The sequence below is a fragment of the Chelonia mydas genome, chromosome 9, assembly GCF_015237465.2.
Source record: "Chelonia mydas isolate rCheMyd1 chromosome 9, rCheMyd1.pri.v2, whole genome shotgun sequence".
In the NCBI taxonomy this organism is placed as follows: Eukaryota; Metazoa; Chordata; order Testudines; family Cheloniidae; genus Chelonia; species Chelonia mydas.
The window spans coordinates 87,848,163-87,872,818 of record NC_057855.1 but is presented as its reverse complement, the minus strand read 5'-3'; the positions used below and the strand labels follow the sequence as shown (position 1 = coordinate 87,872,818).

At 43.1% G+C, this 24,656-nt stretch overlaps 1 long non-coding RNA gene across 3 annotated transcripts in view; it reads left to right on the top strand.

Annotated features, from left to right (window-relative positions):
* The window catches only part of LOC122461672, a 28,857-nt gene extending 4,717 nt beyond the window's left edge, over window positions 1-24,140 (top strand). The window contains exons 4-5 of one of the 3 annotated variants that reach the window (XR_006283756.1): window positions 21,274-21,402; window positions 24,025-24,140. This is a non-coding gene — a long non-coding RNA (uncharacterized LOC122461672). Of the gene's footprint in view, window positions 1-7,341; window positions 8,247-21,273; window positions 21,403-22,434; window positions 22,468-24,024 lie in introns of those variants that run through there. The other 2 variants (XR_006283759.1, XR_006283757.1) reach the window with 2 other exon arrangements.
* The last annotated feature ends 516 nt before the right edge of the window (window positions 24,141-24,656 follow it).

Below are 24,656 nucleotides of genomic sequence, written 5' to 3'. Positions count from 1 at the left end.
CTGGTTGGTGCAAGGCTGGTGGCTCCCTACCTGGCTCTGTGCGGTGACATATCCCTCCACCTCATAGGCATAAGGGGGATCACGGGGGCTGTGTGCACTGCCGCTGCTCCAAGCACCAGCTCTCGTTGGCCAGGAACTGTGGCCAATGGGAGCTGCGGGGGTAGTGCCTGCAGGCAGGGTAGTGCATGGAGCCATGGTGGCTATGCTTCCTCCTAGGAGCCAGAGGGACATGTTGCTCCTTCCTGGCAGCCACCTGAAGTAAGTGCTGCCTGGAGTCTGCACCCTTGCCCTAGCTTGGAAACCCCCTCCCATACTCTGAACCCCTTGGCCCCAGCCCAGAGCCCTGCACCCAAACCCCTCATCCTCACCCCAGCTGGAGCCTTCACCTCCTCCTGGACCCCAAGCCCCTGCCCCAGCCTGGTAAAAGTGAGTGCTCACTCTTTTCCCCCAACCTCAGTGGAGTGAGTGGGGCCTAGGGGGGCAGGCAGTTTTGTGTGATTAGAAAGTTGGTAACTCTAATCACCCTGTGTTGTGATCTGATTACATTTGGAAAGCTAAGAAGTCAGAATGGGTCAGTATATGGATGGGAGGCCTCAAAGACAGGAGGTATCAAGAATTGTGAACCAACGTCCTAGCATGGTGTTATGTAGCACCGTGCTGCTGGAGGTGGCATCCTTCAGATGGGATTTAAAACAAACATCTTGGTCGCTAAATATTTTTGTAAGAATATGGCTGTGAAGCCTTGTATTCTGAACAAATTCTAGATCAGGCCAAGTCACTTCAAACTCTAACAGCATACAGCAACACAAATCACCTAAAGCAAGTGTGTTGCATAACACTATAATGATTGACCATGGGGGATGCATGAGTTGTATGCTGAATACAGGATTTCCATAAAGTGCCTGCCAGTGTGGGGGGGTGGGAGGGGGGGGAGTGATAAAGATATTGGTGAATTCTGATCCAGCTGATCAGGAAATGAGGCAGGCCTGGAAAACATCAAATGCAGCAGAGAATCTGGTGAGGTCAGAGAAGATTGGGAAAGGCAGAACCCAAGGCAACAGGGAGCTGGGAAGAACAGTTTCTTTCTTGAAGGAAGCGGGTATTGGTGGCTGGATCCTGTACAAATTCTCACCGATATCAGTGGTAATTCAAGGAATGTAGAATAGGGTCTCAATCTACCTTTTGACTCCATATAATAAAACAAAGACTTGAGGACTGTAGAGAAATGGGCATGCTATTGTCTCTTTAAAATGTGTAAAGGTAGCAGATGGAGTATGTGGTTATCATGGCATCAGTTTACTTAAATGGCCTGCATTTAGGCTAAACAACCAATATTGAGAAGTTATTAATGAGCAATGTGAATACGCTAAAAGAATGGCTTTAATAGGCTTCCTCTGTGGTGCTGTTATTACAGAAAGACCAATTATTTTGTAGGCTCTGGATGTGAATATACTGAAGCAAGATTTTAGGGATTAAATCTGCCTCCAAAATGTTTGTGTAGGTGGTCTTCATAGCTTACAATGCTGAAGATGGAGATCATGTAGTCAGTCAATTTATTATTTGATTTAAATTATCAGTTTTGCCTGTTAGGCATGCTTAATTAGCACTTTGACATTTTATTGGGCTGGTCCATTTACTAGCTTCTCCTTACTGGATTTAAAGGAAACATTCCTCTTTAGAATTCCACTAATATCCTCATCTGTCTGGTCTTTTCTGCTGGAGTTTCAGTAGAACAGAAAAAATATAAATTCTGTTTACAAATAAAAGAAGGTAACCTACAGTGTGAAGGCCAAATTGGATTTTCTCTCGTGTGTAGCACTCCATACTTAATAAATACTATTAGGATAACAGTAGGAGCTGAAATAGCCTATTAAGTTTTAATAAACAGATTATCTCTCCACTGGCAAACTATAGTAGTGTGTTTACATTGCTGCTGTTTTAGTTTTAGCTACTTCTGTCACTGGCCTGGCTGAGCTTCCCCCCTCTTGGATGTTTGCCAGACAGCTATGTTGGGACCTATGTGCTTATAAGCTCCCCTGGGTCTGGGCAGGCTTCAGCCGCTGTCTCTGGCTTCTCAGGTATGCTTCCTGGGTACAGACTCTCTGGTAACTCTAGGGAATGCGACCTTGTGGCCCAGCTGCCCTAGATCCCGAGTCCAGTGCTGAACGGTTTCCCCAATAGCTTAGCCCTGCCCTCCTGGGTATTGTGGTTTATAGTTGAACCCTTCATGGACATCTGACAGTTGAAGCAAGTAACAGCAAGCTTTGCAGAGGAGTATCTAAATTAATCCCTCCTTTACTCATGGATCAATCACAAGAGATACTGTGTACAATTTCCTCCCCTACCTCAGCTTTCTCCCCTTCATCATAGAGCCATCTGATTCCTGCCACAAGCTCCCCTTGACATGTTTGGATCCAGCAGACCAAAGACACCCCTCACTCAGAGAGCGTGTCCCCTGAACCCACCGGCATCTGTGTTCTTTAAAAAGCAACTTCTAAAGCCACGTCTCCAAGTTTTGTTGGCGTCGCTATGTGGGTCAGGGGTGTGCACAACCATACCCCTGAGCTGACACAGCTTGCCGGGAAAACCCCAGTGTAGACGCAGCTACGTGGACAGAGGGCTTCGGTCAGCCTGGCTAACTGTTGGAGGAGGTGGTGCTACTAGACTGACAGGAAATACTCCTTCTGTCAGCGTAAGCTGCATCTGCAGGCATGTCTATGCTGCCGCTGCCACTACGCTGCTGGAGGGCTGTAGTGTAGTCACTACAGCGACAGCAGGGAGCTTTGAAACCAAGGAAGGAAGAGTGTAGTGAAAGGAGGCTAACAAGCAGGCAAGCTGTGACACTGAGGGAAAATTTAGCCTGAACAGCCACAGGAGAGACCCCTCCACAGGAAGTGGTGGAAACCCCATTTCTAGGAACATTTGAAACCAAATGGGATGATACACTAGTAAATGCCCAACAGGGAACCATGCTGTTTTTCAGGGAGATGACTAGGAGATCAGAGTTTTCTTAACTGTAGCTCTTTTGGCTACCAGTATAACATAAAACCCATTCCTAGCTTTAGTCTAGGAGGACATCCTGGATAAAAAATGATCATTAATTGTTTGTGGGAAATTTTGAAAAATTTTAATTTTTGTTGAAACTTTCAAATATTTTCATTTTTTTCCCCCCCAGTTCTGATTTTTCCTCAAACTGCTTTTGTTCTAAAAAAAGTTTTGGATACACTTTTTTGTTTTGGTTTTGAAAATCAAACCCAGAAATCTGTTACTAAGAAACTTTGCTGTTATGCCAAGAAACTAGAAACAGTTTTTTGAAAATGAATATTTTTGCAGGAAGTTCTCATTTTTCAACAAAAGAATTTTGACAAATATTTTGACCCCCCCCTCCCCTACTGAAAATAAGTTCCCTCTCCTTTAGCTTTTACTCCTTCTAATGGGAATAACGCAACACATGACATCATTAATGAACCAGGAAGGGATGTAATAACAGGTCTTGGTTTCCTACAAGTGAGTATTTTGATTAAAGCTTTTTAATTGCATCCTTTAACATTAATTTCATTTGTTTCCTTGCAGTCCAGTCATGCAGACTTTATGGTTTTGTAGCGTCACAATTTCATATGCTGCAAGTCCATTGGAATGGATTCAGTAAGGATACAATTTTTGAACTAATGGTGCATGTATCCAACCACTAGCACTCAGTGTCTCATTTCTCTTGTTAGTAAATGATTATGTAAAAAAAAATCCAGGGACTTGCAATCAGCACCATCTTCCTCTCCCCTCTTCTATGTACGTCACTTTCATTCATTTTGTACTGACCTTATTGCTGGACTATGTGGGAGAGAAGCTCTGAAAAACAGCTTTCATTGTGACCAGATACAAGGCATCTGACCAAAAACAAAATAAAAACCTGCATTGTGACTTTTCTCTAAGACCTGCTTTGGCTTAATGTTTGTATTGTAAAAAGAGACCTGAAACCAGCACAATACTCTGAAGAATATCATTTTGACTGAATACACAATATGAAATGTTTGGTTACTTTTTGTAAGAAGCACTGCTTAACTACTAGTGAAAAGTCAGCCAGCCAATGTGCTTGAAACTAGACTATAATCTTAAATGTTAAATTTGTTCTTCTCCTGTGCTCCAGGATTTCACCAGTGACTAGGATTTTACAGACAGGGTTATTTAGATCTTCAGCCCTATCCTTGAGGGAATCTAAGGATGTGCTTGGCTTTCCAGTTTATCTACTATAGTGATGGGCACAGTATAAGAACCTAACCAGACTACAGTGGAACAAAATCTCACCGAAACTATCCTGTCTTCCTACATTTCCTTTACAGTTATCTCAGACCGAATCTGGTAAGGCCATAGGGGTTAACAGCATCAAAAGTGCATCCCAATCACTTACATTTGCTTGCAAATGGAGCTTTATAGTCAGTACACTTTACAGAACCCAAGTTAATAAAAACAGGAGTATCTAGACAACCTGTAGTACTACCACAGGCTGCAGGATTAAGGCATCTAGGAGACAGACATTTCAATGTGGCTTTCTGAAATAAAAAAAACTAGTCTTGATGCTAGCTAACCTAATTGTAGCTGGCTTTGAGGTTACTTTATCTAGTAAGAAAAGTCCAAATTGCTGGAAGATTTCTATTTCTAGGTCTAATCAATGATCATAAAACTGCAATCAAGCACCATTACAGAGCAGCTAGCATTGTATGTGAGAAGAAAAGCTGGCAAGAGTATTTTCTGCTTGCATTAGCCAGGAAATTTAATTCTCTCTCAATTAAGAGATTATGGTAATAACCCTCCTCCCCAAACTACTAGCAAGCAAGAAAAAGTGCTAAAACTAGGGTATGAGAACTGCATTTCTAGTACTAAGAGAAGGAGGACTTGTGGCACCTTAGAGACTAACAAATTTATTTGAGCATAAGCTTTCGTGAGCTACAGCTCACTTCATCGGATGCATTCAGTGGAAAGCTTATACTCAAATAAATTTGTTAGTCTTTAAGGTGCCACAAGTACTCCTTTTCTTTCTGCGAATACAGACTAACACGGCTGCTACTCTGAAACATTTCTAGTACTCTGGGCTTCCTCTAATGAAGTGAGCATTCACAAAGTTTCTGAGCTTCTGAAGTTTGACTTCAATGGACACCTAAAGCTCTAAGCACATCATAGCATCAGGCCTCCAATGACTAGCGGTCTTCATCCTGTTTCTCCATTCTCTCCCCTGCCCCCTTTAGGTGGCCTTTACAGCGGGTTATTAATGCCTAGGCCGACAAATCTGCAGGGGCAGCAAATTTATAAAAGCAGCCAGAGGCTGCTTCCCTTGGTGCTGGTTCACACCCCTGTCCCCGCCCCAACTCCACCCCTTCCCCACCCCCTCCCTGCCCCTATTGGTCCCGTCCCCTTCCCCAAATCCCCACCCCAGCCCCACCTCCTCTCCTGAGTGCGCCATGTTCTCCCCCCCCCACCCCCGTTTGCAAATCTGTTTTGTGCACAAGCACTGGCAGGGAGTGGGGAGAAGCAGGACCCAGCGGCGCGCTCTGAGGTGGAGGTGGAGTCAGAGTCAGAGGTGAGCTGGGGGGCGGCAATTATTTCTGGGCCTAGGGGTGGCAAAATCATTAATCCACCACTGGGCCTTCATGCTTGTGTCTTTGAAGTTTTGACATTGCTTCAAGGTTCTGCAGAGCAGAATTTGCTGTCTGTGATATGAAATGAATCCACTTACACCTGTGGCCATTTTAATTCCCTTCCAAAACTATAACCGTCACTGACAGAGTCTGTTTCTCTACCATGACCAGAACCAGAATGGTTTTTTTTCCTGCTGTACATGGTAGGAATCCCCTCTGGGGAACATTGAAGAGACTGCAGCAATGGGAGTTCCAGATCTCTTTAGGGAAGCAAATCTCTTCATTTTAAATTGTCTTGATCATACTGTCCCTTTAAGGCTGGCTGTGGGAAGAAGTGTGACAGAGCGAATCTCCCAGATAATCCAAACTCATAGTGGGTGGATGCTGTGTGTGTGTGTGTGTGTGTGTGTGTGTGTGTGTGTACATGTACACCCCATCCCCCCTCCCCAAAGTGAGTAGGCAATTGCTGGTATGTAAGACCTGGTTGAGCTTTGGTGCCCTTTCAAGAATTGTAAGTTAACAAGGGTGAATGTCTCTATGATGCATGGATCATCCCAAGTCGTGGACTGAAATGGCAAAATGAAGGGTGGTGAAACGACAGAGGACCTGGTAGTGATGAGGAGACATAGCTGTAGAACAATAATAATAAAAAAAAAAATAGATAAAGGTCTTTGGAGGCCCAGAGAGGGACAGAATGGGCAGACTTGGGTGTGGCCCTAGAAGCCAGTAGAGATTGGTGGCCTCTGAAAGTTCAGGCAAAACTGGCACGTGCAGGGGAACGCAGGTCAATTTTGGAGCTGTTGGTAAAGAACACAATAGATCTAATGCAAAACAGCATAGGCACTGCCTACCCAGGGGTAACTCGTCTACTAGGAAATACTATCTAATGAGAGATGGAGAATGAGTTGTCTCACAGCAGTAGAATGAGATGGATCTTTGGAAGCCGAGAGAGGAGGCTTTGGCTGTAAAAAGGAATCTGAGCAAAACCACAAAGCATTGATCACATATCTAACTTTGAGATGTGCATTTGTATATCTAATTTTTTTAAATGCTACAGGACAATTGCATGAACCTGTAACTGCCATTCAACAGAGCTTGTGGGCAAGATGTGGCTGTATACCATCTGAGTTATTAAGTTTGAACCTTTTTTTTCCCCTCGGTGGTCTCCATTAACAGTATAATAAGCCCTGCTATCAATGGGGAGTAATATGATCTGCAAGGTATTTTCTTTGAATAGCTCTATCAGGGAGCAAACTTCACCTGTAGGAATGGAAGTTCCATTGGTGTTTAAGGATCAGCCCATGCACTTACCTCATTTGGAGTTCTGTGTGTTTGTCACTTATTTCCTAATGAAACAAATGTACTTCAGATAAATCAAAATGTAACTGAGGTAGCAGTACTAATATCTTGAATTATGGATCTCCTCCTGCAGTTAATACTGAATAATAGTTCTAGCAAATATGATAATGGCATAATTCAAATGTCACACCGGAACTTCCATATTTTAAAAAATTTGAATTGGGTACATCTACTTCTGAGTGCAAGTAATGTTCTTGCCGTTCCAAAGGAGAGCTGGGTGCATTGGTCTGCATTCCAGAGAGATTCTTTTTCCCAAGACGTGACTGTAGATGTCAGTGTTTAACTAGCACAGTTTTACTGACTGGGCCCCTGCATTAATTTAAGTCACCATTTGATTCTTTCCTTTCCACAGCAATGGGAGAAGGTGTGTTTCTGAAACAAGGATTCAGCATCTTGACAAGAACACTTCCCTTCCCTTCAGGAAAACCATAGAATGTTTGTTGGATTTTAAAATCCTCCTTTTTTTATTAAAGCAGTCCTTTTCTCTGAGGTTTTCATCCTGCCACAATAGGTTGGTTATATACACTTGTAAATATACGCATTGGATCTGAAGCTCTAACTATTGTTTTTCATCTGAAAAGGATAGCTTTTTCAAAACCGCTTCTATTCTGTGCAATGTAAAGTAGCCCTACATTTATGTCTTAATATTTTGGAGTTCATGCCAGAGATTTTTATTTGCTTTTAGCCAGGATTTGTTCAGTTTAAAGCCTAAATAGTAATATATGTTAATGGACTCCAAGGGGTTTTGGGTCAGGCCCAAAAACATAACTATGAAGCATAGTAATTTTTGCACAAAATGTATAGTTCTGTAGCATTTTAGTTGTATAATATGTCTCTTTAAATAACCTCTGATTTGGGGGAAATAAGCAATTTAGGCTCCAGTTTTCTCTTTGATAACCCCAAATATCTTTTCATCTTCAAAAAAAAAAATTTTGGTTAAACAGGATTCTTATCAAATTTGGGATCAACTACCTAAATGTACAGTTGACATTCCTATTTTGTGAAGGTCTTAGACAAAAGTGAATTAAAGAAGTTTATATTTTTCATATTAAACATGCTGCATGGATTAACAATCTGGAACATGGTTAATTGATGGTTGTGTTTATGGAGTTTTACATAGATATCTTCTATTATAACCGGCTCTGACCTAGACAATTGGATCTCTGTCTAGTTAAACCCTTTAAATGCTTTTTGCATTGTACTGTAGTAACTGAAGTATTTATAGCAGTCAGCATGCTGACTGCATATATTGCTAAAAGTGAGGTTCACAAAATGTACAGTACTCATTTTTAGAGGATTATTGTTTTTGTAAGTGAATAAAATCTCTTCCAGTTGCAATGGCAAAAGATGAGTGCCAGTTGAAAAAAATATGATGCAGGGAAGAGATAAATGAAATATTTCTTTCTGTGTGATAATTCCCTGAATCATTATAGGCAGGGCTGGTAGTGCTGCCTATTAAGGCTGCTCAATATTTCCCCCTCTTAGACTCTATCAGTTGCTTATGATTTTGCCACCCTCTCTATCTGTTCAGGATGAAAATTTTCATGCCAAGTTTGTCTCAGGATGAATTGTTTGGGAAAATTTCTGCCAAAATGGTTCAGCCCATGTGAAAACAATGGGTAGGGGAAAAATACATTGTTTTGCCCATATTAAAGTCTGGCCATCTTTTATCTGAAAAGCTTTCCTGTCCCCCACCGTTGGGAGCAAATGCTTGAAATGTGGAAGGATGAACTATGGATGTGCCATCAAATTCCACCCACATTTGGGCAAGTTATGAGCCTTGTAGCTCATATGAGATTGTAGCTTGCATGTGCTGTGTAGAGAGACTTAAATTTTAGTAGCTAAATTCCCCTTGGGCTGAGCAGGGCTTTCCCCTGCAATTGCTGCTATGGGCTGCTATAAGCCATGCCAGGCTAGGTCCAGGCACTTGAACTGAGACCAGGAAGCCTGAAGTGGATCCCCCTGATGGCTACAGGCAGTCTGGAGGGTTGATTTAAATGCAGAGGGACAAAAGCTGTGCTGGGACCAGGATGGGGGGAGCAGACTGGGATAAGGAACCTGATGGGGAGGCTGGAACTGGGGGTGGGAGAGGAAGGAAGGGGCCTGGGAGTTTGCGGCTACCTGAGTAAGGAGGCTGGAACTAGAAGGAACTATTAGGTATTGGGGGCAGGCCTGACTGGCTGGGCAAAGAGACTGGGAGGAGAAGCCTGAGATGTGGAGACTGGCCTGGCGAGGTGAGGAGAATGGATGAAAAGTCAGATTGGAGGAGACAAGACAGAAAGGGTAACACTTGAGGGAAATAGGCAGAAGAATCTGTGCTCAACTAGAGAACACTGACCTCCAGAGCCTGGAATAGAACCCAAGATTCCTGAGTCTCACGTCTCCTCTGTCAGCAAATATCTGTGAAACCACTCATTGGAGGAATCTTTCATATCAAATGAAAGAATAAGAAAAGGTTTCCCTTTGGGGGGTTTTTCCTAGCTCCTATCCAAGCCTGGGATCACTCTACTTTCCTGTAGTGAACACAGTGTACCCATCCAGTTCCTATGCTGCATTGCTGTTTTAGCCTTAATCAGGTTGTGTTGGAAGCTTTTTTGCCTTTCAAAATTGTTGTTAACATATATTTTAATATCCTAGAGCTGTTAAGGGGTTTTCAAATGGGAGTTGTGACCTCTCAGGGGTTCACGAGGTTGTTACATCAGGGGTCACAAGCTGTCAGCATCCATCCCCAAACTCCATTTCACCTCCAGCATTTATAATGTTTTAAAAGTTTTTAATTTATAGGCGGCGGGGGTCGCATTCAGAGGCTTGCTGTGTGAAAGGGGTCCCCAGTACAAAAATTTGAGAACTACTTTTATACAGTATGGTGGCTGCACTGGCTCAGCATCTCTTGGGATTGGGCCCCTTGGCCTGGTTAGGCCTCTCTACTCAAGCAGTCTTCCTGGTTGTCACCCACCCAAGGGGTAATCTCGCCCTGCTGGGGCTGTAGGGAGACGGTTTCCTCTCTTACCTAGGATGTCTCTGACCATCTGATCTGCTGCTCAGGTGGAAGGCAGTCACACACTGTGCCTCTGAGCAAAATTTCAGGTTCAGTAACCATATGGCTAATAAATGCTTATGCTCAAATAAATTTGTTAGTCTCTAAGGTGCCACAACTACTCCTAGTCTGTATCCACAAAAAGAACAACACTGCTGCTATTTTGAAACCCGTCATATGGCTACTAGAGCTTGCCCCCCATCATAATTAAAATTGGGTTCCAAAATTCACCCAGCTAGAGGCTTAATATAGATTGAAATTTGAAAACGTCCTTGATGAACAAGTAGGATGTACATAATGCTTTATACTACACGTAGACATGGTTATTTGCTTAATTCTTTTTTCCAAGGCACCCGCCCACCCGGGCTTAGTCAGATATTTTGTTCATACCACTTTCCTAGCATGACAGAATGCTCCCCCTCCTTAACTACAGTTCTCAGAAACTGATTATATAATACTTGTGCGAGACGTCACACTATACCCTTAGCCTAAATAGTACACTCTCACTCTGGCAGTGGGTGTAGAGCAGAATTTTTGACTCATCAGTGAGTGTCTAAGTGGCAGCTGCAGATTTATGGGTATCTTAACAGTCTTTATAAATGGTTTGGGGTTGCACTGGGCAGAGCATCTTTTGTCTTGATAAAAGGATGTTAAAACCCTAGACTTTGGAGGGTAGAGGATGGATATTCCCCAGCATTTAGAATCCTAAAATAAATGAGCTCAGAATATGAGAACTAAATGACTTTGGAGTGCTGCTGAAACATGGCAGTTTTTCATATCCATACACGATGCAGTTCAAGAATGACCTCTTCGGTTTACAGCTTGCCTCCTCTTAGTTAGCCTAAACTAGGGGTGCTCAGACTTGCTCCAGGGAGCCAGGCGGCTGGTGTTTCCCTGCACTTTTAACACAGCAGCACAGCCCATGCAGACTACAGATCCTAGTGTGCAATCTGTCCTCTTGATCAGAGCTGGTCTGTACAGCTTCTGGCTGCTCAGATCAAGATGCTTGCTAGGACTTGCTTCTCTGAGCTGCAGCTCTGTGTTGGAAATGAGAATGGCCATGTGTTCCATTGTAGAACTGTGGGCTGTGCTGAACACTGGGCATGCTCTTTAGCTACTCTCAGTTGGAACACATTCTGGTTTTGAAGCCTCTTTGTGGCACTGATGTTTTTGTTGCTCGAAGCCTCTCAAATATGTTCTAGGCAGGTTTTCCAGCGTTAGAATTAAAAATTTAGAAATCTAGAGCAAACAGGACTAGGCATTGGGGTTCATAAAGGGAGGGAGTAGTATATTCAGTGCTCTTCCAATGGAAAGGGATGGAGGAAGCATGGTCTACCAGGTGGGGACATTGGATTGGGGGTTAGGAGGCCTGGTTACAATCCCACCTCTGCCACTGACATGCTGTGTGACCTTGGCCAACTTGCATCCCCTCTCTGTGCCTCAGGTTATCCTCTGACCCTTTGTCTATCTTGACTCTTTTAAGACTGTAATCTCTTCTGGAAAGGACTCTCTCTCTCTCTGTCTGTCTGTACAGTGCCTAGCACAATTTTTTGGGGGGCCCATCTAGGTTTGGACCTCTAGGTGCTACTGTAATGTAAATACTGTAAAAGCTTTGTTATCCAGCATGTTGGGGGAATGGAGGATGCCGGTTAGTCGAACATTGCGGTTAACTAAGTTATACTTACCAATGGAGGGAGGGAGTTTAGATGTGGGAGGGGGTGTGGGGCATGAGCTCTGGGAGGGAGCTCAGGGCAGGGGGTTGGGGCACAGATGGGGTTTCGGGGTGCTGGATCTGGGCAGCGCTCACCTCAGGCGGCTTCCTGCAAGCAGCGACGTGTCCCTGCTGCTCCTAGGTGGAGGCATGGCTAGGCAGTTCTGCATGCTGCCTCTGCCCACAGGTGCCATCCCCACAGCTCCCATTGGCTGCCATCCCTGTGGAGCCAGCACTCAGGGTGGGGCAGGGGCAGCGCATGGAGCCCCTGTGGCCATTCCTCCGCCTAGGAGCAGCAGTGACGTGTCGCTGCTTGCGGGAAGCCACCTGAGGTGAGCACCACCTGAATCTGGCACCTCAAAATGCCAGTTTCTAGCGCTTTCTGGTTGGTAAAGTGCCAGATAACACAGCTTTTACTGTAACAGCTCTTACAGAGTAGCGTAATTATTATCTTTCTCAATATCTAGCTAGGGATTCTTATGGTGCATTCAAACCATGCTCCTAAGAGCCTCCAGCAGGGCAGAGATAGGACATTGGCAAGTTTAGGAGAGCACAACAAATGTAAAAGGCAGTAAATTCCTACCCCAGTGAATTGGTGTTGGGAGCTAACCAATGTACAGTCCATTGGGAGTGATAAGAAAACTTAGTCCTTGCAAAGTGAAGGAAATTTCCATTGGCCCTTTCAGTTTAACTGAAGCACAGAGCTGGTGTAAGGAGGTACAACTCCATAAACATGCCTGCAAAAATGCATCCATTTACACCCAGTCTGAATTTGGGTCATAGTGCATGGAGACCAGTAGGTACTGTGTACTGGACAATGTTAGCTTGTAGGACAAACCTTTTTTTGGGGGGCTGCTTGCTTTTCAGCACCAGCTTTGTATGTTAAACACAGCCATGTTCCACGGCAGTGATGAAGGAAGAGATCCCTGCATATCTCCTGGGGGTTGAGAGGAAAAAGTGTTTGCCAGGTGCGTTGAGATCCTTATCTGAAGGACATCTGAGGTGGTCTGAGTGCAATATACAGTCAGGATCACTTCACCCTGGTGGTTCAGATTGTACCACACTATAAAAGAGAGTCCAGGAGTGACAATAGCAGAATGACTGTGAGCAATTCTTTCTTGTTATATACATCTTGAGTTTTTTCCAGTCAGATTCAACCTGTCTCCCTCTACGTTCCCCAGACCTGAAGGAGAGCTCTGTGTAAGCTCGAAAGTGTGTGTCTCGCAGCAACAGAAGTTGGCCCAATAAAAGATATTTCCTCACCCACCTTCTCTCTAACCTGTCCCATTGGCAGCTGGAAGCACCTGTGAACTCCGGTTTATTTCACTATCCAGGTACTTTATGAGGTAACAGACACATTGAAATGTCCCAAGACCCATGGTGCCAGTGCTTAAGTACTGATACTGAGAGAAGATAGCTGCTTATTTAAACCAGTCCTTTCCAGTTACCTCTGTCCTGCAGGTGTGTAAATGGAATATATCTTGAGTTTACTCACTGACAGTGTAGTAGCTAAGGGCCCCATCCTGCTACTCTTGTTGATGTAAGGAGACCTTGCTCATATAAGTAGTCTCTCTGAAACCCACAGGGCTGCTTACATGAGTAAATGTTGCAGGATTGGCCTCTGTTAATGCATGAATCCCTCCCCTAATGGCAAGACTAACTCAGAATCTGAGCAATGTTAAACACCAAGAGAGGAGTGAGTTAATGATACCTGACAAACATCCATTTCAAACATATGCAAAGTCAAAGGTGTGGTGTTAATCACACTGTATTAATGAAGGATTACATGAAGATCATGGAAACATTTGTATGGAGCTTTTGAAGTATTCCCAGGGAATCTCCCCATCATTCTAAAGAATGAAGACAATAAGTGAGAGATGAAAACAATAGCAGATTTTACTGATAACTTTAGGGTTAACATGCTGGTTCCCATAAGATAACCATAAAATGTGGTGTTATTGAAGTAGCACAAATGTGCCTATTCTTAACTAAGAGATATAGTGAGTAAAAGTAGGCTTGGAAGGATTATATTTTTTTATCAGTAAATGTAGGTAAACATTGATTTCACTATACATGCACAAACAATCACAGTATATTTCCATCAATAATTGAAATTTACATGTTTCAGAGTAACAGCCGTGTTAGTCTGTATTCGCAAAAAGAAAAGGAGTACTTGTGGCACCTTAGAGACTAACCGATTTATTTGAGCATAAGCTTTCGTGAGCTACAGCTCACTTCATCGGATGCATACTGTGGAAACTGCAGAAGACATTATATACACAGAGACCATGAAACAATACCTCCTCCCACCACACTCTCCTGCTGGTAATAGCTTATCTAAAGTGATCACTCTCCTTACAATGTGTATGATAATCAAGTTGGGCCATTTAACTTTAGATAAGCTATTACCAGCAGGAGAGTGTGGTGGGAGGAGGTATTGTTTCATGGTCTCTGTGTATATAATGTCTTCTGCAGTTTCCACAGTATGCATCCGATGAAGTGAGCTGTAGCTCACGAAAGCTTATGCTCAAATAAATCGGTTAGTCTCTAAGGTGCCACAAGTACTCCTTTTCTTTTTTTTGAAATTTATATGTAGGCAAAGTAAGAAAAATGCTGCTCGAGAATGTAATAGTCAGAATCCAGTGATTTAGACTTTTGAATTAGGCTTGTTGCAAATGAATAGTAAAAACATGTATAATATGTTGATTTAAGGATATTTACTTTGTGTGTTTTTCTGTCATGTTGATAATTTGTGCTTTAATGGTTTATAAAGCTTTAAGTTTTTGAATTGCAACGTCTGTCATTACATAATTCTGACATTTCCCCCTCCTCCCCATGATGATGATAATGATGCAGTGAGAAAACTGACGGGTTATTCTTTTTCACACTAAATAACTTCAGCTAGTCTTCAGAGGGATTAGCAAATGTTAGTTCTGCTTTGAATACATCTTCTCATTTAAATACATTTGCATACATTTTAGAAAAAAGCTTTTGGTGCTTTGATTTTCTGCACAGCTTGTGTTAATATTTGTCCTTAACCAAAGAGCTGCTTACATTTTTTGTGTGTGCTCAGGGCCCAGATTCTGATTTTTGGGCTGCACCCAGCACTCACTGGGCCAGAGCCTGGCTCCTCCTGCAGATGCTTTACGTTGGCTTGCTGGAGTAAAGCAGCTGCAAAGCTGGTTGAGCTGTCTGCCTGGGAGTTCCTCAAGCATAAGATTATCTGTGAGTGCTATAAGGGCAGCATAACTGAATATATACCATCTCTGCTGGGGCCTGTCCGCCCGCTGCAGCTGTGTCAGGGGCAAGATCAGGGAAAGTGGGCATGACTGGAGTGCTGCTGTGCCCTGGTGACCTCCAGCTGCTGGAATGGTCCCTTGGTGGTCTTTGCAGCTGCCACTTAGAACAGCCTTGAGGGTGCTCTATCTTGCTACCCTTTCTCTAACATCGTGGTTTTTCTCTGTTATACCTTTTTATATAGCTGAACTTGGCTTTTTTCCTCTGAGAAATAGGTTTGGTCCTATTTATCCCCAGTCATAGAATCCAGATTCTGTTAAAAGTTAGACCTAATACTTTTAGCTGTAATAAAGATGAACATTTTTAAGAAGCTAGGCCCATAATGTCTGATAGACTTTGGCTGTGAACAGGCATCAATGATATTTCATCTGCCATATTTCTCCTTCAGCTGGTGACAGGGCAGGTTTCGGGTAGTGTTTGAGCGCTGGCCAGAGCAAAGAGGAAAGAGTCCTGCCCTCATGAGCTTAGCACTGAACAGCCAGATGATACACTTAGCCACTTTCCTTAGCAGGAAGTAGTGTGGAACTGATTGGGTGGGAATGACCTAAAAGAAGGATGCTGCAGCCTGCTGCCTATGATGTACCTGACCTGTTCTTCTGGGGTCTCCTGCCCACCTTTCTCCATCCTCCTTTGGGGCACAGAAGGACTCCAGTTGTAGCTGGCCCTTACATCATCTAATCTTATCTATATTTTCTCTTCTCCATGCATTGGCATAAGAATCAGCTAAATAATTGTGATTCCCAAATAAACAAAGATACATACATGCCATTCTCACTCCCACTAACTAGTACCTTGCTCTTGGAGAACTTCCAGATAGCTCTGTTTCTCCTTGTACCTACATATCTGCTTCCTAGGTATGTGACCTCAAATGTACCCACAAATCATTGCAAGTGCAAACAAGCAGGCCCTACTAGTGGCAAACTAGAGAGTGGGCCCTTAAATGTGAAATGAAGTAACCAACCTAAAACATCTCTAGTAACTTTCACTTTTTATAGTTGTCGCCTTTGTTTACAGTCCCTTTTTCCTTCTGTGCCATCTTGCTGCTTGAGTGTTTAGTAAAATACTAGGCCTGACTGTCTCCATGGAGATAAGGATAGATTCTGTAATGTGCTAGCTATTCCAAGTGACTAACTGGAGCAGACAGTTCATCCAACCCTTCCTTTCTTGTTACAGTTCATATGTCATAAAGACTTCTATGCTGTGAGATCTGTATGCGATTCACTTTATATTTATCTGCAGTTAGAGCCCTCATGAAGGCAGACCATTTTGCTATGGGGGGGGAGGGGTGGAAAGATGTTGAGCAGAGTCACAGCTTACACAAAGTACCCTTTTGCAAGAGACCATAATTAGCTAGTTTTGGACTGGCGCAAAGGGTGATTTACACACGTGCCCAGGCTTTGCAGCATTTCTCTGGGGAGCAGCATTGACTCACTAGAAGATGCGCCATGAACAGAGAGCGCCTGAGGGGGTGAGGCTCTTGAACTGGGTGAGAGCACCTGCGTCGTCTTGCATATGATCATCCCAAAGTGACAGACTGGCGTGGGCTATTGAAGCAAACCCGCAGCTGGGATTTCTCTTTTCAGACCATTTTCAAGAAGAACAAGATGCTGGTGCCCATCAAGTCTTTGGCTTGGAAATATCTATGACTCTTGGCGGGGAGGGGGTTATCGCTGGTCACCGTAGGAGTCTGCTAGCTCTGGGGGAAACCAGGTGTCTTGGTGGCATGCACTGTACAACCTTCCTATGCTGCTTTAAAAAAGCTCAAAATTGAAATGAAATGTTTGACCCCAATACTATTTTTTGAACTTACTGGTTTGCTGAAAAATTGTTTTTGGGTCAACCTGAAACGAATTTCTTTTCTTTTCTTTGGAATTGCCTGTGAACCAAAAAATCAGTTATTTGCACAGCTCTAGCGAACACATTTTTGAACAACCTCTTTGTCTACACTAGGTGCTGAGTGGTGCTTAAAAAATATGCTCGTGTCTTAGCTAACATTTTTTAATGCTGCCCATTTTCCTAGTTTAAGCTCTGTCTCAATTTTCCTCTGTATAACATTGGGATTAAAATATTTACTGAATGGGGTTGTAGTGAGAGTTAATATTTGAAGTGCACTGAAATCATTTAATTGTAAACATTTGTAGTTTACTAGTTATTAAAGTATGGGATGGGGTATATAAACTGCACTAGCATGGAAGGGGTTAAGGAGCTGCTCTGGACTGTAGTGGCCCCGACCTGCCACATCTGGGAATCATGCCAAGACTGAAGGAGGAGTTCAAAAGAGGGAACGCCACTCAGATAGGGGCAACCCTGGTAAGGGAACAGGCTGCCGAGCTTCTCCAGCCCTGATGAGAGCACTGACAGAGCCCCTGCCCTCACAGAAGGAGGGTGCAGAACCCCTGAGTTGAATGGGGAAAAGAACTGAGACTTGTACTTGAACCCCAGTGGACTCTGAAGTGGGCAGAGATACTCTCAGAGCCCCTCTGAAGTAAGATAGGCCCACATCCTGAAAGGAGCTGCTTACAGCCTTTTCTTTACCTTGCTTTTGTTCAACCCTTTTTGCTGACTATGGGCTGTTTGGTGGCATAACCAGGAGTAGGGAGAGAGATGAGACAGCCAAGAGTGTAAATGCTGGCCTGGTAGTCAGAGGCCCCACAGTACCCACTGGTGTGGGGGTGGAGTGATGGACTCGCATGCATGCACTCCCCATGTAGCCTAAAGAGGGCATTCTACCACAGACAGCTTTGTGACACAGTATTAATAACAATTTACTCTTTAATGGAAGTAAATATAGAAATATGGCCCTTGGAATATTTCCAGCTGCATGTCTTGACCTCTGAATATCTTTGACCTTTTGGTTTGTTAAGTTTAGATATCATGTGTCTCCTGCATTGTCTGAAATGGCCACTCTCACATTAGCTAAGACTCCTAGAACTTCACTTGTTAAGGAAACTGACGGAACTCTTCCAGTGACATTAATCACAGCCTGCAGCTTCTTGGAAAGGGCAGAGAGGAACTGGCATGTCACTGAAACATCATTGTTGCAGATCAATTTCTGTGAAACGAACAAAAGGGGAAATATTTTTGCATTTTTACTATAGGATTGACCTGACCAATCTTAATTAAACCCAGTTTGGAAGGTTCCTGCTAAACAAGTTTATTTGCAGTTAAATTATCTATTTTAATTTTTTTAATTCTTAAATGGTTTTAACTTTCCTGTGATTTTTTTTTTCCCCATATCCATTTTAAATTTGACATGCTCATTCCAAATGGAAATAATGCAGCACTGGTATATGCTAGTGTTTTTATATTGGTGGAATGAAACTTGTGGCAATATTCTGCAAGCCAAGCTAGTCTTTTGGATGAGTCTTTTAGAACCCCACAGTCTTCCAGGCCCCTTTACATTTTATAGTAGGAGGATTTTTATCCAGGGGTGCTGTGGCTACAATTTCTTCTCCCCTGCCACAGTGTGCTGATTGACTATGCCCCACCAATCTGGTGCCAGCATTGAACTTAACAGCATTGCTCACATCTTTAAAGAAAGTACATATTTAAGTGTCTGAAGGATCAGGGCCTAACACTTACATTGGAGATGATCCTTCCAAAGTATGTAGCTCTTAAAATATACTGTTTCTCTTTATTTTTAATCGACATAATATAGCATATTTGGGGCACAAATGCCCTACTGTCCAGTTAAATCTAATGAGGTTGACATACATGTTACGTTCCAGGATAATGGAGGGTTGAAAGCTTTCTGCTGGTTTCCAGCACTCTGGTGAAGTCCTTTGGCAGCTCCTCACTGAGTGAAGGAAATCCACAGCTTTGTTCCAAGATCCCCAGGTAGCAATTCAGGAACGCAGAAGCTAAGCTTCTGAAAATACAGTATTATTCCTTGGCCCTTTTGTGCGTTTGATAGTGTTGTATTTTGGCAACCTTTGACTTGTTTGGTTGATTATCAGAGGATCTGTTCGGCAGAAATATTAGCCAGGCCCTGTGCCTGACCAGGTACGCAGAATGGAATCTTTTTTGCTCTTTGCTGTACTGTACTCAGTAGATATAGGTCCTATATGTGCTCACACGCTTCGCTGGTGGTTTCACACAAAGAGCCCAAAAGAGAGGAAGAACTTGTTTTATTTCCTCTTCACCCCCTGTTACATTATTCCTGATTGAATGAAGTCCTAAACTCCTCTTCAGCAATTATTGTGATAGTTAATCTGTGCTGAGGCAGCAATATTGAGGGCCTGACTTTCAAAACCTCGTAAACCCAGGTCTGCTGGCAAAAGAGCCAGTGCCATTGATGTCTAATTTGCATTAATAAGTTTAATAAGTAACTACATCTCTGCACAAATTTCTGGCCCTGATCCTGCAAAATCATCATACTTGATGTATAAGATGAAGACACCTGATGTGGAGGACTCTTGATTAAGGAGGTTTGAATGAGGACTTGAGGAAGTTTGCAGGGTTACCCAATGTTTTATACGTCTACACTGCAGTTAGGCACCTGGGGCTGGCCCATGCCAGCTAACTTGGACTCATGTTGCAGGGCTGTTTAACTGTGGTGTGGATGTAACCCACACATCTCCTTGGTGTGGTGTTCGGTCTCCTCTAGTGGCACCGAGACCACTTAAAAAGAGAGATTAATGAGTCTGTGCTACAGCCTTAACTAATAGCCATATGGCTTTTAGCTCATGCAGTAGAAGCTCATGCATTTAGCTCCAGAGGTTCCCAGGTTCGATCCTGCCTGCTGACGAACTGGGTCTGTCAGTGTTACAGGACATCTGGGCTTGTGTGGGAGGCCAGGCTCTAGGACCCTGCAAGGTGGGAGGGTCCCAGAGCAGGGGCTGCAGCCCAAACCTGAATGTCTACACTGCACATAAACAGCCCTGCCCCATGAGCCCAAGTCAACTGGCAGCGTCCAGCCACGAGTGTCTAATTGCAGTGTAGACATACCCTTTGTAGTGTGTGATGGTTTTTTGGCCTGATCTTCAGCTACACTGTAGCTTGTACTGTTGCTTCCCTCATGGAGCTGCACTAGCAGTGAATTACAGACCCTGGTTCTCCTGCTGCAATCCAAGCCTAGCAGTGAAATAGTGATTTGATGAATTCCTGTATATGTTTTCAGTACATCCGGCAGCGTAAATGTGGAAGTGTGGGTGACCTGTCTAAGGAGATAGATTCTCTTATAAAACTAACAATAGGTGAAACACTAACCATATAAATATCTTTTATTAACCACAATCAAGCCGCATATGCAACTAAAATGACAATGTGTGTAAAGCACTAACAATTAAGACATAAAACATACTCTGAGGACTACTGGTAGGACAGTTACTCTACACCTGAAATAAACCTCTCCATGGAGATTCCAAATCACTAAATTTGGCACAGTGATGATGATACTTTTCATGTTTGAAGTGCAAAACAAACATTAACTAATTAATCCTCACAACAGCCCAGCAAGGGAAATAAGTACTATTACCTATTACAGTGATAGCCCTGGCAAATAATGTAATACCCAGCCAATGTTAGTCAGCTTGCCATTTTTAAGCATAGAACCAACCACGTAGAACCAAACTGCCATTTTATTCTCACCAGAACGTCAGGACTGTATTTAATATCTCCTGTTAAATCCCCCAGTCACGTGTTTTATCACAGGGCGATTTGTGTGTGGATGACTTCAGGACTGTAAACTAGATAATATCCCTCTTCTGCTAGTGCTGTCTTGACAGGTGCAGCCAGATATAACCCTATTCCCCTCCCTCCCACAAAAAAAAAAAAATCTAAAGAGAAAATAAAACTAATTCTGCTATAAAGCTACAGCTGGCTCCTCAGCAATGAAGTTCAGATTTTGAGATTCTGCTTTGGGCCCGCCTCTAGTTTAAAATTAACAGATTATGTGCATCTATGGATTTTGTGAACATTTCCCCTGACCGATGTGTGAATGAATCAGCAATGCCATGGTCCATTGTACCCCACCATATTTCATCAATCTTCGACCAATTCAGTTTTTTTTTCTCAAGAACCCTGTCATATGTCCTTTCTGTGGTATATGTGGTGATGATGACTGGGTGTTTTCTATGTACCAGACCTTTTATATTTCTGAGAACTCTCCCCGTGAGCAGAATTCAACAGCCAATTTGTTAGCAGTGCTACTGGTTTGTTTGTACTAGATGTCCACACTGCACCGTCTCATGGATACTTTACTTTTGTTCTTTCTTATTGTTTTCCTTACTCTAATCCAGGGGTTACCATCTGTGCAGCATGTACAACTGGCGATATGCAACCTTGACCGTCCATCAATTCATTTTACAACAATTTTTTTAAGAAGATGGTACATGAACCAATACAACTTGGGAATTGCTTGCTCTAAAGTCAGTCCTCTTATACTGGGAGTATCCAGGGTTGCCAACTTTTATCATGAGTCTCATGCTACTTAGTATTTTATTTAAATCCTCTGTTCTTGGGGTATTGGATTAGGTGAGAATCTGTTTCCATTAAATAAAAGGACATTCTAGCACTTGTGGTTGCAGAGAATCTTGAAAATGTGACTTGAGTGCAGTCTAAAATCTCAGAAAGCAAATAAAAAGAACCACAATGCATTATTTTGTTTTAGCCTCATGATTTTTAAGCTAGTTTCATGATTTTCTGGAAGGCTGACTTATGATTTTCACTGCTTGGGGTTGGTAGTTTTGAGTACCTGTAGTGCTCTTAACCTAGGGAAGCATAACATTACTGTGTTCCACATGTGAGAATGTGGCTGGTTTCCATTATGAGGAGCATCCTGTCATTAGGGAACTTGATTCCATAATACCTGGCTCTCATGTGGGAGTGTGGGCCATTGTTTCTCATTTGCTTTTGACAGGGACACCAGGATGCTTATAGCATATTTACAGACACAGCACTCTGGTCTACGTCACAAGACAGTTTAGAGGCATATTTGGAGCTGGGAGAAGGCTCTATCCCCTGCATTCCCCAAAGACTTCAGTGGGAATTTCTGCTGCACAGCAGCACGGGATCAGATTCTTGGTGTGTACTTTATACTTGGAACTGTCAAACAGACAATAGGAAAAATCTCACGATATGGCTATTTTACTATGACAGGAGCTCCCCCATTATCAATTGTGTTGATTTACATACGTGGACACATTGGGCCATATTATCTCACTGAGGAATGTGCAAAATGCCCCTTAGTTCCAGTTTGCATGTGGTAGTGTAACCCACACATCTCCTGAGTGTGGTGTTCTGTCCCCTCAAGTGGAACCGAGACCATTTAGGGTATGTCTATACTACCCGCTGGATCGGTGGGCAGCGATCAATCCAGCGGTGGTCGATTTATTGCGTTTAGTCTAGATGTGATAAATCGACCCCCAAGCACACTCCCGTTGACCCTGGTACTCCACCAGGGTGAGAGGTGCAGGCGGAGTCGACGGGGGAGCGTCAACGGTTGACTCACCGCAGTGAAGACACCGCGGTGAGTAGCTCTAAGTACGTCGACTTCAGCTACATTATTCATGTAGCTGAAGTTGCATAACTTAGATTGATTTCCCCCCTCCAGTGTAGACCAGGCCTTAGAGATTAATGAGTCTGCTCTACAGCCTTAGCTAAGGGCCAGTTGGCTTTTAGCTCATGCACTAAGCTCCAGAGTTCCCAGGTTTGATCCCTCCTGGCGACGACCGGGTCTGTTAGCATTACAAGTGGGAGCTTGGCCAAGATTTCAGCTGGTAAGTGTCTGGAGCGCAGGACACGCTTCCTCAGATAGGGGAAGTATGTAACCCACACATCACCTGAGTATGGTGTTCTGTCCCCTCTAGTGGCACTGAGACCACTTAGAGATTAATGAGTCTGCTCTACAGCCTTAGCTAAGGGCCAGTTGGCTTTTGGCTCATGCACTAAGCTCCAGAGCTCTCAGGTTTGATCCCACCTGCTAATGATCAGGGTCTATCAACGTTACAGTAGGATATGATTTAAGACAATGCTAAGTCCAACTGAACATTGTTTCTATTGATACACCCTGCGGTAAGGTATTCTTAGAACGTTCGTGGCTTTAATCTTGTCTTTGTAGCAGCTCCTTGGCTAGCTGCTTACATCCTGGAAATTGGATTTTAAAGTGCCACATAAGGAACATTTTAAAAGACAGAAACCGATCGCAAGTGCAAGAAAGTTCATACCATTAGTACAGGTTTATTCCAATGTTCAGACTGGACAGTTCCATGCTGAAAAGGGTGTTTAGATCCTTAACTATTTGCATGTGCAGTTGTTGTAGAAATGTATACATTTTTGCACATCTGCCTTCCATTTTTCAAAATACAGACTTTGAAGGTTGAGATTTTCAGTCACCAAGGGGGCTGGATACTCACTTTTCATTGATTTGGGTGGGAATTGGAATAGGTCCCCTAGGCAGCTTTGGAAATCTCAGCCTAAATTAGGAGGAAATGCCAGCCAGTGGGACCAGGGCCTGGGAAGTTGTTTGGAAGGATCCTTTTCTTTTCTCAAGTACAGTAAATGAGAGAGTTGAACTGGAAAAAAAAATGGCTAGAGGTAGAAGGAAAAACATTTGCCCAAGTAAAGAAGAGTAAAACTAACTAAAATATTTATTTCTACTTGCTTGGAAAACAGCCAGGTGTTAGGCAGACTTTTGACTTTTTCCAAGCATAAACTTTACTATGTCATGCGCTGCTACACACGGTGACAGATAATCCCTACAGCAGAACATCAGCTGGCGCATTCTGTGTGTGCAGGGTTATGGACGTGGAGTGCTGTTTGTTTAAGGGGACGTTGGCATTTGTGAAAAGCAATGGAAAATATGCCATTTTTATTTTCTACACAACTTGTGAGGTATCAGACATGCTCTAATGAGATTCCGAAACACTAGGCTTATAAATATTAATAGGCAAAGCTTTTTCTCTCCTGCACAGAGAGAGATTTCATTTTGCAATTACAAAGTTTCAGTCATGTGAACTGTACTGCAATTTGTTCTTCTGTCTCTTTCACAGGAGAAACAAAATTCAAAGTTATGGTGGAATCTCTGTTCTCGTCAGCCTTGTTCTGCCACCTGTATATTGTACCTGATAAGGTATTTAAAATCACCCCATATTCAGAAAAATAAAAGGAGTACTTTGTGGTACCTTAGACTAACCAATTTATTTGAGCATAAGCTTTTGTGAGCTACAGCTCACTTCATCGGATGCATAAAGTGGAAAATGCAGTGAGGATGTTTTATACACACAGACCATGAAAAAATGGGTGTTATCACTTCAAAAGGTTTTCTCTCCCCCCACCCCACTTTCCTGCTGGTAATAGCTTATCTAAGATGGCTGCTACTCTGAAACCCATGTTCAGAGGCTGCCAAACAGTGAGAGAGTTTACAAAGTCTTACAAATGCACAGCATGAGGAAACTGTAGCCCGTTTCTGTCAAAAAGAGAGAAGAATGTTAGGGCTAGTCAAAAGATTTCTGTCGAAACTGTCTTTCTGACAAAATGGTGTGTGTATGTCTGTGTGCGTGCGTGCAAGAGAGAAGTCTGTTTTCCACAGAAAATTTTGACTTTTCATAAAAGACTGATTGGGGGAGGGGGGGAAAATCAGTTTTTTTTGTTTTTTGTTTTTATGAAAAGCCAGTTTTCTTCA